At 41.8% G+C, this 12,556-nt stretch overlaps 17 non-coding genes across 17 annotated transcripts; all 17 read right to left on the bottom strand.

Moving 5' to 3' along the window:
* Positions 1-366: 366 nt before the first annotated feature.
* trnav-aac (transfer RNA valine (anticodon AAC)) lies at positions 367-439 on the bottom strand. Its single transcript has one exon. It is a non-coding gene; the product is annotated as a tRNA-Val (tRNA).
* Positions 440-1,241: 802 nt separating this feature from the next.
* trnav-cac (transfer RNA valine (anticodon CAC)) lies at positions 1,242-1,314 on the bottom strand. The gene has a single exon. It is a non-coding gene; the product is annotated as a tRNA-Val (tRNA).
* A 512-nt stretch (positions 1,315-1,826) lies between these two features.
* Positions 1,827-1,899, bottom strand: trnav-aac (transfer RNA valine (anticodon AAC)). Its single transcript has one exon. It is a non-coding gene; the product is annotated as a tRNA-Val (tRNA).
* Positions 1,900-2,701: 802 nt separating this feature from the next.
* Positions 2,702-2,774, bottom strand: trnav-cac (transfer RNA valine (anticodon CAC)). The gene has a single exon. It is a non-coding gene; the product is annotated as a tRNA-Val (tRNA).
* Positions 2,775-3,286: 512 nt separating this feature from the next.
* On the bottom strand, positions 3,287-3,359 carry trnav-aac (transfer RNA valine (anticodon AAC)). The gene has a single exon. It is a non-coding gene; the product is annotated as a tRNA-Val (tRNA).
* An 801-nt stretch (positions 3,360-4,160) lies between these two features.
* On the bottom strand, positions 4,161-4,233 carry trnav-cac (transfer RNA valine (anticodon CAC)). Its single transcript has one exon. It is a non-coding gene; the product is annotated as a tRNA-Val (tRNA).
* A 511-nt stretch (positions 4,234-4,744) lies between these two features.
* trnav-aac (transfer RNA valine (anticodon AAC)) lies at positions 4,745-4,817 on the bottom strand. Its single transcript has one exon. It is a non-coding gene; the product is annotated as a tRNA-Val (tRNA).
* An 801-nt stretch (positions 4,818-5,618) lies between these two features.
* Positions 5,619-5,691, bottom strand: trnav-cac (transfer RNA valine (anticodon CAC)). The gene has a single exon. It is a non-coding gene; the product is annotated as a tRNA-Val (tRNA).
* Positions 5,692-6,203: 512 nt separating this feature from the next.
* trnav-aac (transfer RNA valine (anticodon AAC)) lies at positions 6,204-6,276 on the bottom strand. Its single transcript has one exon. It is a non-coding gene; the product is annotated as a tRNA-Val (tRNA).
* An 802-nt stretch (positions 6,277-7,078) lies between these two features.
* trnav-cac (transfer RNA valine (anticodon CAC)) lies at positions 7,079-7,151 on the bottom strand. The gene has a single exon. It is a non-coding gene; the product is annotated as a tRNA-Val (tRNA).
* A 512-nt stretch (positions 7,152-7,663) lies between these two features.
* Positions 7,664-7,736, bottom strand: trnav-aac (transfer RNA valine (anticodon AAC)). The gene has a single exon. It is a non-coding gene; the product is annotated as a tRNA-Val (tRNA).
* Positions 7,737-8,535: 799 nt separating this feature from the next.
* Positions 8,536-8,608, bottom strand: trnav-cac (transfer RNA valine (anticodon CAC)). Its single transcript has one exon. It is a non-coding gene; the product is annotated as a tRNA-Val (tRNA).
* A 512-nt stretch (positions 8,609-9,120) lies between these two features.
* Positions 9,121-9,193, bottom strand: trnav-aac (transfer RNA valine (anticodon AAC)). Its single transcript has one exon. It is a non-coding gene; the product is annotated as a tRNA-Val (tRNA).
* Positions 9,194-9,994: 801 nt separating this feature from the next.
* On the bottom strand, positions 9,995-10,067 carry trnav-cac (transfer RNA valine (anticodon CAC)). Its single transcript has one exon. It is a non-coding gene; the product is annotated as a tRNA-Val (tRNA).
* A 512-nt stretch (positions 10,068-10,579) lies between these two features.
* Positions 10,580-10,652, bottom strand: trnav-aac (transfer RNA valine (anticodon AAC)). The gene has a single exon. It is a non-coding gene; the product is annotated as a tRNA-Val (tRNA).
* Positions 10,653-11,454: 802 nt separating this feature from the next.
* trnav-cac (transfer RNA valine (anticodon CAC)) lies at positions 11,455-11,527 on the bottom strand. Its single transcript has one exon. It is a non-coding gene; the product is annotated as a tRNA-Val (tRNA).
* A 512-nt stretch (positions 11,528-12,039) lies between these two features.
* trnav-aac (transfer RNA valine (anticodon AAC)) lies at positions 12,040-12,112 on the bottom strand. The gene has a single exon. It is a non-coding gene; the product is annotated as a tRNA-Val (tRNA).
* Between the last annotated feature and the right edge of the window lie 444 nt (positions 12,113-12,556).

Below are 12,556 nucleotides of genomic sequence, written 5' to 3' on the forward strand. Positions count from 1 at the left end.
AAATTGAGTACCACAGAAAGAGCCATAATACCCATTAAAATCTAGCGGTCAAACAGGAAAATGGTTCCAATCGATTTTCCACCCTTCATGTTCCCCACAGGGGATTTTAAAAACACTTAAAATAAGAGCTGTGTTTCTTGTCGGCTTACCCTGGCATGATAAACTATTTGAATCATTATGGACCTCAGACCACACGTAGCAGGAATATATTCAGAGCGCCCAAGCTTGCCACATATGCAGAGTGCGTTACACAACAAAAAAGGTAGGTCTGAATACCAAATACTGAGAAGTGCGAAGGAAAAGGATGAATTCGAAATTGGGACCGAGCCCGAAGTGAATAGGCTTACTGTCCAATTTGTTAAAATGTGTTTCCGCCCGGTCTCGAACCGGGGACCTTTCGCGTGTTAGGCGAACGTGATAACCACTACACTACGGAAACCTAAAACGTGGAATCCTAAGGGTGTGGCTGACTTTTGCTGGGTGGGTCATTTATCGCTCTCAGAACCTATTGAAAATCAGATATTCCTTTGTCCATTAATTGAGCAATAAGGCTTGAGAAGCCGGGAATTATCGTGTGCAGCCGGCTCTTGGAAGAGGCTTGGTGTGGCTGACTTTGGCTGGGTGGGGAATTTATCGCTCTCAGAAACAGGATGGACCTGAGCTCAATTTCCAGCCTCATAGCAAAGGGTCTGAAAACGTATGTAAATAAGGTATTTTTAAAATATTTGTTTTATTAATAAAAACTTTATGTTATCGCTTTGTCATTATGGGGTATTGTGTGTAGATAGATTTTATTTTATTTTATTTCCTCCATTTTAGTATAAGGCTGTAACGTAACAAAATGTGGAAAAAAGTAAGGGGGCTGAAAACTTTCCAAATGCATTGTACCGATGTAGGCTAGCTTCTTTTCCTTTGCTAGCCAGCCAACTAAATGTATCACACAATCACATCAAGCAGCTGAAATGACAGAAAACTATCTACATTTTTGTTTGTTTTACCTTGGATTATATTGCCATTTCTTTGGATATATCCATTACAATGACCCTGATAAATGAATTTGCCTGGCTCTGAGAAGCTGTCAGTCTGGTCACATTCATACAGATTGCACGGTGGAGGTCCACAAAAAAACGGCAACATTGATCCCCAGGTCGGAGAGGGAGACAGCAAGGTTTAGACAAAAGTCAACTGTTTCAAACCAAATGCTAGAATCCGGGCATTGGGAAATTTTGAATATTACTAAATGTTTCCGCCCGGTTTCGAGCCGGGGACCTTTCGCGTGTGAGGCGAACGTGATAACCACTACACTACAGAAACCGATTCAGTGGAATACTATGGGTGTGACTGACTTTTGCAGGTGAGGCGAACGTGATAACCACTGCACTACGGAAACGACAATTCAAAAAGAGGAAGTCGTGGAAAATATTAGGAATGACCACAAGTCTACCTCACATAATATCCCAAATTGAGTACCACAGAAAGAGCCATAATACCCATTAAAATCTAGCGGTCAAACAGGAAAATGGTTCCAATCGATTTTCCACCCTTCATGTTCCCCACAGGGGATTTTAAAAACACTTAAAATAAGAGCTGTGTTTCTTGTCGGCTTACCCTGGCATGATAAACTATTTGAATCATTATGGACCTCAGACCACACGTAGCAGGAATATATTCAGAGCGCCCAAGCTTGCCACATATGCAGAGTGCGTTACACAACAAAAAAGGTAGGTCTGAATACCAAATACTGAGAAGTGCGAAGGAAAAGGATGAATTCCGAAATTGGGACCGAGCCCGAAGTGAATAGGCTTACTGTCCAATTTGTTAAAATGTGTTTCCGCCCGGTCTCGAACCGGGGACCTTTCGCGTGTTAGGCGAACGTGATAACCACTACACTACGGAAACCTAAAACGTGGAATCCTAAGGGTGTGGCTGACTTTTGCTGGGTGGGTCATTTATCGCTCTCAGAACCTATTGAAAATCAGATATTCCTTTGTCCATTAATTGAGCAATAAGGCTTGAGAAGCCGGGAATTATCGTGTGCAGCCGGCTCTTGGAAGAGGCTTGGTGTGGCTGACTTTGGCTGGGTGGGGAATTTATCGCTCTCAGAAACAGGATGGACCTGAGCTCAATTTCCAGCCTCATAGCAAAGGGTCTGAAAACGTATGTAAATAAGGTATTTTTAAAATATTTGTTTTATTAATAAAAACTTTATGTTATCGCTTTGTCATTATGGGGTATTGTGTGTAGATAGATTTTATTTTATTTTATTTCCTCCATTTTAGTATAAGGCTGTAACGTAACAAAATGTGGAAAAAAGTAAGGGGGCTGAAAACTTTCCAAATGCATTGTACCGATGTAGGCTAGCTTCTTTTCCTTTGCTAGCCAGCCAACTAAATGTATCACACAATCACATCAAGCAGCTGAAATGACAGAAAACTATCTACATTTTTGTTTGTTTTACCTTGGATTATATTGCCATTTCTTTGGATATATCCATTACAATGACCCTGATAAATGAATTTGCCTGGCTCTGAGAAGCTGTCAGTCTGGTCACATTCATACAGATTGCACGGTGGAGGTCCACAAAAAAACGGCAACATTGATCCCCAGGTCGGAGAGGGAGACAGCAAGGTTTAGACAAAAGTCAACTGTTTCAAACCAAATGCTAGAATCCGGGCATTGGGAAATTTTGAATATTACTAAATGTTTCCGCCCGGTTTCGAGCCGGGGACCTTTCGCGTGTGAGGCGAACGTGATAACCACTACACTACAGAAACCGATTCAGTGGAATACTATGGGTGTGACTGACTTTTGCAGGTGAGGCGAACGTGATAACCACTGCACTACGGAAACGACAATTCAAAAAGAGGAAGTCGTGGAAAATATTAGGAATGCCCACAAGTCTACCTCACATAATATCCCAAATTGAGTACCACAGAAAGAGCCATAATACCCATTAAAATCTAGCGGTCAAACAGGAAAATGGTTCCAATCGATTTTCCACCCTTCATGTTCCCCACAGGGGATTTTAAAAACACTTAAAATAAGAGCTGTGTTTCTTGTCGGCTTACCCTGGCATGATAAACTATTTGAATCATTATGGACCTCAGACCACACGTAGCAGGAATATATTCAGAGCGCCCAAGCTTGCCACATATGCAGAGTGCGTTACACAACAAAAAAGGTAGGTCTGAATACCAAATACTGAGAAGTGCGAAGGAAAAGGATGAATTCCGAAATTGGGACCGAGCCCGAAGTGAATAGGCTTACTGTCCAATTTGTTAAAATGTGTTTCCGCCCGGTCTCGAACCGGGGACCTTTCGCGTGTTAGGCGAACGTGATAACCACTACACTACGGAAACCTAAAACGTGGAATCCTAAGGGTGTGGCTGACTTTTGCTGGGTGGGTCATTTATCGCTCTCAGAACCTATTGAAAATCAGATATTCCTTTGTCCATTAATTGAGCAATAAGGCTTGAGAAGCCGGGAATTATCGTGTGCAGCCGGCTCTTGGAAGAGGCTTGGTGTGGCTGACTTTGGCTGGGTGGGGAATTTATCGCTCTCAGAAACAGGATGGACCTGAGCTCAATTTCCAGCCTCATAGCAAAGGGTCTGAAAACGTATGTAAATAAGGTATTTTTAAAATATTTGTTTTATTAATAAAAACTTTATGTTATCGCTTTGTCATTATGGGGTATTGTGTGTAGATAGATTTTATTTTATTTTATTTCCTCCATTTTAGTATAAGGCTGTAACGTAACAAAATGTGGAAAAAAGTAAGGGGGCTGAAAACTTTCCAAATGCATTGTACCGATGTAGGCTAGCTTCTTTTCCTTTGCTAGCCAGCCAACTAAATGTATCACACAATCACATCAAGCAGCTGAAATGACAGAAAACTATCTACATTTTTGTTTGTTTTACCTTGGATTATATTGCCATTTCTTTGGATATATCCATTACAATGACCCTGATAAATGAATTTGCCTGGCTCTGAGAAGCTGTCAGTCTGGTCACATTCATACAGATTGCACGGTGGAGGTCCACAAAAAACGGCAACATTGATCCCCAGGTCGGAGAGGGAGACAGCAAGGTTTAGACAAAAGTCAACTGTTTCAAACCAAATGCTAGAATCCGGGCATTGGGAAATTTTGAATATTACTAAATGTTTCCGCCCGGTTTCGAGCCGGGGACCTTTCGCGTGTGAGGCGAACGTGATAACCACTACACTACAGAAACCGATTCAGTGGAATACTATGGGTGTGACTGACTTTTGCATGTGAGGCGAACGTGATAACCACTGCACTACGGAAACGACAATTCAAAAAGAGGAAGTCGTGGAAAATATTAGGAATGCCCACAAGTCTACCTCACATAATATCCCAAATTGAGTACCACAGAAAGAGCCATAATACCCATTAAAATCTAGCGGTCAAACAGGAAAATGGTTCCAATCGATTTTCCACCCTTCATGTTCCCCACAGGGGATTTTAAAAACACTTAAAATAAGAGCTGTGTTTCTTGTCGGCTTACCCTGGCATGATAAACTATTTGAATCATTATGGACCTCAGACCACACGTAGCAGGAATATATTCAGAGCGCCCAAGCTTGCCACATATGCAGAGTGCGTTACACAACAAAAAAGGTAGGTCTGAATACCAAATACTGAGAAGTGCGAAGGAAAAGGATGAATTCGAAATTGGGACCGAGCCCGAAGTGAATAGGCTTACTGTCCAATTTGTTAAAATGTGTTTCCGCCCGGTCTCGAACCGGGGACCTTTCGCGTGTTAGGCGAACGTGATAACCACTACACTACGGAAACCTAAAACGTGGAATCCTAAGGGTGTGGCTGACTTTTGCTGGGTGGGTCATTTATCGCTCTCAGAACCTATTGAAAATCAGATATTCCTTTGTCCATTAATTGAGCAATAAGGCTTGAGAAGCCGGGAATTATCGTGTGCAGCCGGCTCTTGGAAGAGGCTTGGTGTGGCTGACTTTGGCTGGGTGGGGAATTTATCGCTCTCAGAAACAGGATGGACCTGAGCTCAATTTCCAGCCTCATAGCAAAGGGTCTGAAAACGTATGTAAATAAGGTATTTTTAAAATATTTGTTTTATTAATAAAAACTTTATGTTATCGCTTTGTCATTATGGGGTATTGTGTGTAGATAGATTTTATTTTATTTTATTTCCTCCATTTTAGTATAAGGCTGTAACGTAACAAAATGTGGAAAAAAGTAAGGGGGCTGAAAACTTTCCAAATGCATTGTACCGATGTAGGCTAGCTTCTTTTCCTTTGCTAGCCAGCCAACTAAATGTATCACACAATCACATCAAGCAGCTGAAATGACAGAAAACTATCTACATTTTTGTTTGTTTTACCTTGGATTATATTGCCATTTCTTTGGATATATCCATTACAATGACCCTGATAAATGAATTTGCCTGGCTCTGAGAAGCTGTCAGTCTGGTCACATTCATACAGATTGCACGGTGGAGGTCCACAAAAAACGGCAACATTGATCCCCAGGTCGGAGAGGGAGACAGCAAGGTTTAGACAAAAGTCAACTGTTTCAAACCAAATGCTAGAATCCGGGCATTGGGAAATTTTGAATATTACTAAATGTTTCCGCCCGGTTTCGAGCCGGGGACCTTTCGCGTGTGAGGCGAACGTGATAACCACTACACTACAGAAACCGATTCAGTGGAATACTATGGGTGTGACTGACTTTTGCATGTGAGGCGAACGTGATAACCACTGCACTACGGAAACGACAATTCAAAAAGAGGAAGTCGTGGAAAATATTAGGAATGCCCACAAGTCTACCTCACATAATATCCCAAATTGAGTACCACAGAAAGAGCCATAATACCCATTAAAATCTAGCGGTCAAACAGGAAAATGGTTCCAATCGATTTTCCACCCTTCATGTTCCCCACAGGGGATTTTAAAAACACTTAAAATAAGAGCTGTGTTTCTTGTCGGCTTACCCTGGCATGATAAACTATTTGAATCATTATGGACCTCAGACCACACGTAGCAGGAATATATTCAGAGCGCCCAAGCTTGCCACATATGCAGAGTGCGTTACACAACAAAAAAGGTAGGTCTGAATACCAAATACTGAGAAGTGCGAAGGAAAAGGATGAATTCCGAAATTGGGACCGAGCCCGAAGTGAATAGGCTTACTGTCCAATTTGTTAAAATGTGTTTCCGCCCGGTCTCGAACCGGGGACCTTTCGCGTGTTAGGCGAACGTGATAACCACTACACTACGGAAACCTAAAACGTGGAATCCTAAGGGTGTGGCTGACTTTTGCTGGGTGGGTCATTTATCGCTCTCAGAACCTATTGAAAATCAGATATTCCTTTGTCCATTAATTGAGCAATAAGGCTTGAGAAGCCGGGAATTATCGTGTGCAGCCGGCTCTTGGAAGAGGCTTGGTGTGGCTGACTTTGGCTGGGTGGGGAATTTATCGCTCTCAGAAACAGGATGGACCTGAGCTCAATTTCCAGCCTCATAGCAAAGGGTCTGAAAACGTATGTAAATAAGGTATTTTTAAAATATTTGTTTTATTAATAAAAACTTTATGTTATCGCTTTGTCATTATGGGGTATTGTGTGTAGATAGATTTTATTTTATTTTATTTCCTCCATTTTAGTATAAGGCTGTAACGTAACAAAATGTGGAAAAAAGTAAGGGGGCTGAAAACTTTCCAAATGCATTGTACCGATGTAGGCTAGCTTCTTTTCCTTTGCTAGCCAGCCAACTAAATGTATCACACAATCACATCAAGCAGCTGAAATGACAGAAAACTATCTACATTTTTGTTTGTTTTACCTTGGATTATATTGCCATTTCTTTGGATATATCCATTACAATGACCCTGATAAATGAATTTGCCTGGCTCTGAGAAGCTGTCAGTCTGGTCACATTCATACAGATTGCACGGTGGAGGTCCACAAAAAAACGGCAACATTGATCCCCAGGTCGGAGAGGGAGACAGCAAGGTTTAGACAAAAGTCAACTGTTTCAAACCAAATGCTAGAATCCGGGCATTGGGAAATTTTGAATATTACTAAATGTTTCCGCCCGGTTTCGAGCCGGGGACCTTTCGCGTGTGAGGCGAACGTGATAACCACTACACTACAGAAACCGATTCAGTGGAATACTATGGGTGTGACTGACTTTTGCATGTGAGGCGAACGTGATAACCACTGCACTACGGAAACGACAATTCAAAAAGAGGAAGTCGTGGAAAATATTAGGAATGCCCACAAGTCTACCTCACATAATATCCCAAATTGAGTACCACAGAAAGAGCCATAATACCCATTAAAATCTAGCGGTCAAACAGGAAAATGGTTCCAATCGATTTTCCACCCTTCATGTTCCCCACAGGGGATTTTAAAAACACTTAAAATAAGAGCTGTGTTTCTTGTCGGCTTACCCTGGCATGATAAACTATTTGAATCATTATGGACCTCAGACCACACGTAGCAGGAATATATTCAGAGCGCCCAAGCTTGCCACATATGCAGAGTGCGTTACACAACAAAAAAGGTAGGTCTGAATACCAAATACTGAGAAGTGCGAAGGAAAAGGATGAATTCCGAAATTGGGACCGAGCCCGAAGTGAATAGGCTTACTGTCCAATTTGTTAAAATGTGTTTCCGCCCGGTCTCGAACCGGGGACCTTTCGCGTGTTAGGCGAACGTGATAACCACTACACTACGGAAACCTAAAACGTGGAATCCTAAGGGTGTGGCTGACTTTTGCTGGGTGGGTCATTTATCGCTCTCAGAACCTATTGAAAATCAGATATTCCTTTGTCCATTAATTGAGCAATAAGGCTTGAGAAGCCGGGAATTATCGTGTGCAGCCGGCTCTTGGAAGAGGCTTGGTGTGGCTGACTTTGGCTGGGTGGGGAATTTATCGCTCTCAGAAACAGGATGGACCTGAGCTCAATTTCCAGCCTCATAGCAAAGGGTCTGAAAACGTATGTAAATAAGGTATTTTTAAAATATTTGTTTTATTAATAAAAACTTTATGTTATCGCTTTGTCATTATGGGGTATTGTGTGTAGATAGATTTTATTTTATTTTATTTCCTCCATTTTAGTATAAGGCTGTAACGTAACAAAATGTGGAAAAAAGTAAGGGGGCTGAAAACTTTCCAAATGCATTGTACCGATGTAGGCTAGCTTCTTTTCCTTTGCTAGCCAGCCAACTAAATGTATCACACAATCACATCAAGCAGCTGAAATGACAGAAAACTATCTACATTTTTGTTTGTTTTACCTTGGATTATATTGCCATTTCTTTGGATATATCCATTACAATGACCCTGATAAATGAATTTGCCTGGCTCTGAGAAGCTGTCAGTCTGGTCACATTCATACAGATTGCACGGTGGAGGTCCAAAAAACGGCAACATTGATCCCCAGGTCGGAGAGGGAGACAGCAAGGTTTAGACAAAAGTCAACTGTTTCAAACCAAATGCTAGAATCCGGGCATTGGGAAATTTTGAATATTACTAAATGTTTCCGCCCGGTTTCGAGCCGGGGACCTTTCGCGTGTGAGGCGAACGTGATAACCACTACACTACAGAAACCGATTCAGTGGAATACTATGGGTGTGACTGACTTTTGCATGTGAGGCGAACGTGATAACCACTGCACTACGGAAACGACAATTCAAAAAGAGGAAGTCGTGGAAAATATTAGGAATGCCCACAAGTCTACCTCACATAATATCCCAAATTGAGTACCACAGAAAGAGCCATAATACCCATTAAAATCTAGCGGTCAAACAGGAAAATGGTTCCAATCGATTTTCCACCCTTCATGTTCCCCACAGGGGATTTTAAAAACACTTAAAATAAGAGCTGTGTTTCTTGTCGGCTTACCCTGGCATGATAAACTATTTGAATCATTATGGACCTCAGACCACACGTAGCAGGAATATATTCAGAGCGCCCAAGCTTGCCACATATGCAGAGTGCGTTACACAACAAAAAAGGTAGGTCTGAATACCAAATACTGAGAAGTGCGAAGGAAAAGGATGAATTCCGAAATTGGGACCGAGCCCGAAGTGAATAGGCTTACTGTCCAATTTGTTAAAATGTGTTTCCGCCCGGTCTCGAACCGGGGACCTTTCGCGTGTTAGGCGAACGTGATAACCACTACACTACGGAAACCTAAAACGTGGAATCCTAAGGGTGTGGCTGACTTTTGCTGGGTGGGTCATTTATCGCTCTCAGAACCTATTGAAAATCAGATATTCCTTTGTCCATTAATTGAGCAATAAGGCTTGAGAAGCCGGGAATTATCGTGTGCAGCCGGCTCTTGGAAGAGGCTTGGTGTGGCTGACTTTGGCTGGGTGGGGAATTTATCGCTCTCAGAAACAGGATGGACCTGAGCTCAATTTCCAGCCTCATAGCAAAGGGTCTGAAAACGTATGTAAATAAGGTATTTTTAAAATATTTGTTTTATTAATAAAAACTTTATGTTATCGCTTTGTCATTATGGGGTATTGTGTGTAGATAGATTTTATTTTATTTTATTTCCTCCATTTTAGTATAAGGCTGTAACGTAACAAAATGTGGAAAAAAGTAAGGGGGCTGAAAACTTTCCAAATGCATTGTACCGATGTAGGCTAGCTTCTTTTCCTTTGCTAGCCAGCCAACTAAATGTATCACACAATCACATCAAGCAGCTGAAATGACAGAAAACTATCTACATTTTTGTTTGTTTTACCTTGGATTATATTGCCATTTCTTTGGATATATCCATTACAATGACCCTGATAAATGAATTTGCCTGGCTCTGAGAAGCTGTCAGTCTGGTCACATTCATACAGATTGCACGGTGGAGGTCCACAAAAAACGGCAACATTGATCCCCAGGTCGGAGAGGGAGACAGCAAGGTTTAGACAAAAGTCAACTGTTTCAAACCAAATGCTAGAATCCGGGCATTGGGAAATTTTGAATATTACTAAATGTTTCCGCCCGGTTTCGAGCCGGGGACCTTTCGCGTGTGAGGCGAACGTGATAACCACTACACTACAGAAACCGATTCAGTGGAATACTATGGGTGTGACTGACTTTTGCAGGTGAGGCGAACGTGATAACCACTGCACTACGGAAACGACAATTCAAAAAGAGGAAGTCGTGGAAAATATTAGGAATGACCACAAGTCTACCTCACATAATATCCCAAATTGAGTACCACAGAAAGAGCCATAATACCCATTAAAATCTAGCGGTCAAACAGGAAAATGGTTCCAATCGATTTTCCACCCTTCATGTTCCCCACAGGGGATTTTAAAAACACTTAAAATAAGAGCTGTGTTTCTTGTCGGCTTACCCTGGCATGATAAACTATTTGAATCATTATGGACCTCAGACCACACGTAGCAGGAATATATTCAGAGCGCCCAAGCTTGCCACATATGCAGAGTGCGTTACACAACAAAAAAGGTAGGTCTGAATACCAAATACTGAGAAGTGCGAAGGAAAAGGATGAATTCCGAAATTGGGACCGAGCCCGAAGTGAATAGGCTTACTGTCCAATTTGTTAAAATGTGTTTCCGCCCGGTCTCGAACCGGGGACCTTTCGCGTGTTAGGCGAACGTGATAACCACTACACTACGGAAACCTAAAACGTGGAATCCTAAGGGTGTGGCTGACTTTTGCTGGGTGGGTCATTTATCGCTCTCAGAACCTATTGAAAATCAGATATTCCTTTGTCCATTAATTGAGCAATAAGGCTTGAGAAGCCGGGAATTATCGTGTGCAGCCGGCTCTTGGAAGAGGCTTGGTGTGGCTGACTTTGGCTGGGTGGGGAATTTATCGCTCTCAGAAACAGGATGGACCTGGGCTCAATTTCCAGCCTCATAGCAAAGGGTCTGAAAACGTATGTAAATAAGGTATTTTTAAAATATTTGTTTTATTAATAAAAACTTTATGTTATCGCTTTGTCATTATGGGGTATTGTGTGTAGATAGATTTTATTTTATTTTATTTCCTCCATTTTAGTATAAGGCTGTAACGTAACAAAATGTGGAAAAAAGTAAGGGGGCTGAAAACTTTCCAAATGCACTGTACCGATGCAGGCTAGCTTCTTTTCCTTTGCTAGCCAGCCAACTAAATGTATCACACAATCACATCAAGCAGCTGAAATGACAGAAAACTATCTACATTTTTGTTTGTTTTACCTTGGATTATATTGCCATTTCTTTGGATATATCCATTACAATGACCCTGATAAATGAATTTGCCTGGCTCTGAGAAGCTGTCAGTCTGGTCACATTCATACAGATTGCACGGTGGAGGTCCACAAAAAAACGGCAACATTGATCCCCAGGTCGGAGAGGGAGACAGCAAGGTTTAGACAAAAGTCAACTGTTTCAAACCAAATGCTAGAATCCGGGCATTGGGAAATTTTGAATATTACTAAATGTTTCCGCCCGGTTTCGAACCGGGGACCTTTCGCGTGTGAGGCGAACGTGATAACCACTACACTACAGAAACCGATTCAGTGGAATACTATGGGTGTGACTGACTTTTGCATGTGAGGCGAACGTGATAACCACTGCACTACGGAAACGACAATTCAAAAAGAGGAAGTCGTGGAAAATATTAGGAATGCCCACAAGTCTACCTCACATAATATCCCAAATTGAGTACCACAGAAAGAGCCATAATACCCATTAAAATCTAGCGGTCAAACAGGAAAATGGTTCCAATCGATTTTCCACCCTTCATGTTCCCCACAGGGGATTTTAAAAACACTTAAAATAAGAGCTGTGTTTCTTGTCGGCTTACCCTGGCATGATAAACTATTTGAATCATTATGGACCTCAGACCACACGTAGCAGGAATATATTCAGAGCGCCCAAGCTTGCCACATATGCAGAGTGCGTTACACAACAAAAAAGGTAGGTCTGAATACCAAATACTGAGAAGTGCGAAGGAAAAGGATGAATTCCGAAATTGGGACCGAGCCCGAAGTGAATAGGCTTACTGTCCAATTTGTTAAAATGTGTTTCCGCCCGGTCTCGAACCGGGGACCTTTCGCGTGTTAGGCGAACGTGATAACCACTACACTACGGAAACCTAAAACGTGGAATCCTAAGGGTGTGGCTGACTTTTGCTGGGTGGGTCATTTATCGCTCTCAGAACCTATTGAAAATCAGATATTCCTTTGTCCATTAATTGAGCAATAAGGCTTGAGAAGCCGGGAATTATCGTGTGCAGCCGGCTCTTGGAAGAGGCTTGGTGTGGCTGACTTTGGCTGGGTGGGGAATTTATCGCTCTCAGAAACAGGATGGACCTGGGCTCAATTTCCAGCCTCATAGCAAAGGGTCTGAAAACGTATGTAAATAAGGTATTTTTTAAATATTTGTCTTATTAATAAAAACTTTATGTTATCGCTTTGTCATTATGGGGTATTGTGTGTAGATAGATTTTATTTTATTTTATTTCCTCCATTTTAGTATAAGGCTGTAACGTAACAAAATGTGGAAAAAAGTAAGGGGCTGAAAACTTTCCAAATGCACT

This window comes from Oncorhynchus masou, unplaced genomic scaffold (genome assembly GCF_036934945.1).
Source record: "Oncorhynchus masou masou isolate Uvic2021 unplaced genomic scaffold, UVic_Omas_1.1 unplaced_scaffold_2324, whole genome shotgun sequence".
Lineage (NCBI taxonomy): Eukaryota > Metazoa > Chordata > Actinopteri > Salmoniformes > Salmonidae > Oncorhynchus > Oncorhynchus masou.